Source organism: Haemaphysalis longicornis, unplaced genomic scaffold, assembly GCF_048455015.1.
Source record: "Haemaphysalis longicornis isolate Haplotype H1 unplaced genomic scaffold, Haemaphysalis longicornis Haplotype H1 scaffold_4, whole genome shotgun sequence".
NCBI lineage: Eukaryota > Metazoa > Arthropoda > Arachnida > Ixodida > Ixodidae > Haemaphysalis > Haemaphysalis longicornis.
The window spans coordinates 139878251-139883815 of NW_027526361.1; positions in this window are offsets into that span (position 1 = coordinate 139878251).

Below are 5565 nucleotides of genomic sequence, written 5' to 3' on the forward strand. Positions count from 1 at the left end.
ACTTCTGCTGCATGTATGACTTAATTATGCATTGCAGTGGAAACCAAAGGCAAAATAAGGACAACCAATGAAAATCACGGAACGATCACGCGAAGGCTACTGCGATGCTTACGGTCAGCTGAGACAAGTTTTACAAAACAGTAAACAAACCGGCTGAGTGATTGTGGAAATTTTTGTGAAATGATGGCAACTTGCGGGACGAATACATGTTTTTTGGGGCTTGCTGCCAAATCTCGGTGTGTTTGGGTTTATTTTTGCGTTTGTTTTTCACCACTCGCTTCCTATGGAATTCTTCATAACCACGTGGGTGGTTTTTTTTGCTTTATTTTCTAGGTCCCGCTTATCTCCTCACTGTCAAGAAAATCGGTCATTTCAACCATTTTTCAGTACAACACCAGGTGACAAGGAAATACTTATTCCGATATATTACCTGTCCGCGGACATCACCTAAGTTGAAAACAAGCTCAAAAGGTCTATTGTAGTTTCCGCATTCTTCTAAATCCGGACATTCTTTGGACGCCTAACTGACCGGACACAACCAATATCAACACTATTGGCCGGTTCACTGGACGTCTAAGAGCTAAAAGCCAGGAAAGCGAACTCACGATAAAATTGTCTGCCCTGCAGTGAGCAAGTCGAAAAGCACTTTTCAGAGTTCGCAATAACTGCAGCATTCGTAGTGCTCGCAGCAAGGAAGAAATGAGTTTCTCAGTTCCAAGATACGACCGTTTGCCTTATATCAACCTCTTGTGCAGGGCGCCTTAAATAGTTCACAGAAATTATGATGGTTAGATTGTACTCTTATAAAATGCAGTAGGCGATTCTAAATGGTATTGCCCGGAAAGAGTACGGAGGAATAATTGCAGACGTAAGCCAACAGTTATTGGGTGACTACGGTTCAGAAACATGCCGCTCTGCCTGGTGTACTGAGAGCAGACTGCCAGATCGAAGGTTGTAAAAGGAAGAATAGAGTGCGTAGAGGTAAAGAGTGGTGCGACGGTTTGCAAGTTTGCCGAGGTTTACTGCTGCTTTTTATAGCAGTGACTCGGAGGTCATTTCAGCCCCAAAGGGTGATAAAAGAAAAAAAAAGCTCTGCTTGTAATAGCTTTTAGTTTTTGAAAAAGATGGGCTTGCGAAGGGTTCTAGACGGACGAGGCGTGCTCAAGCTTAGCATGTGTTAAATAGGGTACTTTGTTTGCGGCGGTCAATATCAGTTTTGGTTTGCGCCGTAACTACCCTAAAGAGCAAGTGCAGAGCCGCGCCATGATTATAGCATCTTGGTTTGTTCTAGACGGTAGTAATGCTGTCACGAGAACCGGAAGGCTTCATGAGACGTCATTTGACGAATAAGAATGTGAGATATCTTCAATACATTACGTTCTTTTAGGCACTACTGGACAGGTTACCTGCAAGGAAGTGAAAGAGAAATGTTAACAGACACGTGCTTTTGGGAACCCATTATGTTGAGGCGTAGTTTGTGGTTTAAACGCCTACTGACGCTTTAATGTCATTGTGAAAGACAATGGTTCGGAGAACGAAGGTCGCGAATCTCAGGAAAGAAAGCACATGCTTCGCTTCTTGGCCATTCACTCGTTGGCAACACGACCACTGCAATGAAAGCGCGTTTCTCGTATTAGAGCTCAATTGGGTTTTATTTTGAAAGGCTACTCTTATTTTCTTTGTCGAATCCCCGCTACGAATTTGTGACTGACCGACCTGCTGTGAAGATACACACCGCCCAGTTAAAGCGCGAAGGGAGAGCACAGGTTCCTGTGGAGGCGGTTTCTGAGTTTCGCAAGAAGAAATATTTCGTTTTCCGGGTTTTCTCGCGTAAGCGGAGACGGTAACACAATGAGGATGATGGCCATTGCCCACGGACTGCTACTAGACGAGGGTTTTCTATTACAGGTACTGCCATAATTTTGATTTATTAACCCCATACATTGATCACGATACATAAGTTTTGCACCCAGCACACACAGAAAGGCCGGTTGTGAAGGCAGGTTGTGAAGGTGCATTTTTTTTATAGGACGGACCACACGGTTCTCCGCGTTTCGTCGGAAGCCACACAAGAAGGGGTCACTGCCCTCCGGGATACCACTGAGTCGAACGGAAGGATGAGAGGCGGGTTGCCGGGGCTTTTGCACTTTGCGTCGCGTGACATCCCTTATTGAATCAGCCCTCCGACGTGGCAGCCGGGGTGGCGGCGGCGGCAATCCCTGTCGCTGCCGTGTCTTCGGCCACCCTGCCTGTAGAGTCTCGTGATTGACATGAACAACACTGTAAAGAAGAAGTTTCTTTGAAGGCTTATTGTCTGGTGTTTGTATTCTTGGTAAATGCCATGTAAGTAAACGGAAATGAGTATCAAGCAATTATTAGGAACCCAAGCGTGTGCCAGCCGTGTTGGCCATGACTTTGTAGACAACGTGAACTTGAGCCACGTTGATCAGCTTCAGATGAATGAGGGGATTTCCCTGTGGTCATCTGTAATAAAAAGACTGTATAAAAATAGGCATATTTTTTGATGTCTTGGTCTTTTCTTCGAGGCCCAACTGATAATTTGCAGTCTCGCCGTTTTCCTTGCAATGCGAGGGAGGTGAAAGAGAGTGGGAAGATGGAAAGGTAAGAACGCGCGAATCCAGATAAGCGAGCCTACATTGGGGAAGATGTTCAAAGGCTTCAGGAAAGCGATAAAAAGAGAAAGGAAAAGCAGTAGTTAAGGCACTCACTAGCGGATTACTTTTCTGATGGGTACTACCAGAGTCCTTCAATGCTTCTGAAGGACTGTGGTACTACTGATGTTCGCGTTGCTTGATTTTCTGGAGATTGGTGTTACAGTTTAATGAATACTGTTAGACAGAACAGGTTTGCTTGCATACTCACAAAATGGAGCAGTTCAGAGAAGGGCAAAGCGATATGCATCTGACAAAGGTTCAAGAAAGTTGACTATATCAAAGAAAAACTTGTTCGAAGGCGTTATCAAGTACATACTTTGAAGAAGAAAAGCGATGGCACAAGAATGCAGTGCCATGAACAGCCCATTATACAGCTGTCTGTTCTCGATGGAAAGCTGGAATTTCATAATATTGCACTTCGGGTGCACAAGTTTCTTCCGCACCACAAGCGCAAAAACGAGTTTGGGGCCGACCCGGTGAAGCAGTAGGCGTTCATGGACGGTAGTGGCAAGCACAGTAGACTTAATAATGTCACCTCGCAACGAAAAAGATCAAACGGGAGGTTGCACTGCTGCACAGAAGACAAGTAGTGGAAACGGAAATTCGAGAAGTCCAACGAATTCAATTATTTACAAGAGTACGGCATGAAAAAGAAAGAAACAAGCACGCGACACTAGCAGATGCGCGAAATCCAGTAGCTTCATATTGCAAATGTTTAAAAAGCTTCACAGATTCAATATCTATCGATTTAAGCATAATGTAATTTCCGTTCATGGTATTCTCTCCTTCAATTTACTATTGAACACGTCACATGAATTAATATTGATATTAAATTGTTTAATGAATTATTATTGATATTATTACTATTGATTGTTTTCCTCAAGTAACTTTGTATATGGTAACTACCCTTGAGTGTGAAATTTCCCAGAGCTTACCAAACAATTATTTCCATTAAACTGCACGCATGTGCAGTAATACAACGCTGTAAATTTTGAAACTGCACCGATGGTGTGCACACTGCACTGGCGTTAGTAGGTAGTAGACCAAGGAGAGAACGGAAGGAAAATTGCAATTTGAAGCCTGTTACGATTCAGCGCGCGGCTATTCTGTGCGCACGTGCTGCGAGTGTGGTGTAGGGCGGGAAAGCTTCGTGTGCTTGGCGGTAAAGCCGCACTCCTTAAAGAAAGTGTAACACCCGGAAGCGTTTCCGCAGCGCGAGTGCTTGTTGCGGTGATTCCCTCCATGGCAGTTGCAAAATTTAAAGCAAACTATTCTGCATCTAGAGATTTCAAAGTACCAGCGGACGCTGCTCGCCTAGATATCCTCTCTCCCATCTCCCAGGCTGAACGTGCGCCGCTACCGCCGCTATCATGAGACTGGTAAAAAAGTTCTTGTGTATCGGTACCGTGCTTGGCCAACGCGTAAAGCACTAGGAATTCTTTTTGACCGTTAGCGCTTCGGGGTATAAATACCCGATTCTTGCAAGCGCATTGTTCATTCGATCGGCACCAGCATCCTGTGGTTTCTCTGTCCGAGTCATGCTGTAAGCTCTCCCTATGGGCGTCCGGAAGGGGGGGGGGGGGGGGGGGGCAAGGGGGGGCAACTGCCTCCTCATGGAAATTCGGACATTTTATGCACTACAAAAAAGCTGCACAGCTTGGTTGACCCATAATTAAAATAACTTTGCCCTGAAAGACGGAAGCGAGGAGAGAACGACACCGACGTTCTATCGTTTGTCCCGTCCTTTAGCGAAGTTGTTTTAATTATGTACGTGAACCAACTAGCCCAGCAATCTACGCTACTCAAATGGTTAGCACACTCAGGTTCTGCGTATCCGTATGGAATGCCCTTCAGGACTGCAGTAAACATTGCACTTTAGACACTGACTAACATTGCCGGTAATGTGATGGCAGGGAAACAGACTGCCTGTGCTGGCTATTGAGGATAGAGAACAATTCTAAAAGGTTTGATTTTTTTTTCTTTTTTTCTTAACTCTAGATTTATGCAGACCTACCGCAAGAACTTCAGTTTTCGGACAAATTTGCAGCTATATCTAGCAAAAAATCTTCACCGCTACACCTGGTAGGGAGAGTGTAACATCCTCCCGTGCCGTCCCATCACCTTGTGCACCATCTCCTTCGAAATTGCGAAATGTCGGCACCACTCAAGCCCCGTATTTATAGGTTTCGTTTCGAGGCCCGAAACAAAACCTATAAATCAGCCCCTCAAAACACTTGTACGCCTGTACTGCATTGAAAGCCGGGGAGGCCAGTAGTATCTTTATTGCGTGAGCCATTTCAACAGACTCCATCCCGCATGCCATCTCGCAATTTGCCCAGAAAAACCGAGGCATCTGCAGCTGCTATTCAAGGAAGATTGACGGAGTGCAGTTCTATGTATGTGAACGTATTGTGCAGTGTGCTGGTGATCCGTTTGCGTGAGTCGAGAACCTTCACGCAGCGAGACTGGCCACTCTTCTTTACAAAATGACAGTAACTTTTCGCATTTCTTTATTATTTTTAGTTCTTTGTTCGGTAATAAAATCAAATGTATATCCTCGAAGTCTGGTTCTAATTCGCTGTTTGTACTTTTTGTAATCACAAATAGCGCCTTCTTGGTGCTATACAACCTTACTCCTTCGCTTCCCCCCCCCGCTAATGGATGCCCCCCCCCCCCCCCCCCCCCCTCTTGCAAAAAAGTTCTGCGGACGCCCTTGGAGCCTCTCCCTAAAGGGTGCTGTTCCTGTATCGTCGCTGTTAATCTTTCGTCATGTAGTAAAACAGTTAAGTTTTACTCTCGGTTGTTGTCGCACCATTCTCGATTTCCGTGGAGCCGAAATAAACGTGTATGCGGGTATGTGTCTTTCTCAGGGACGGCCGACATAACCGAT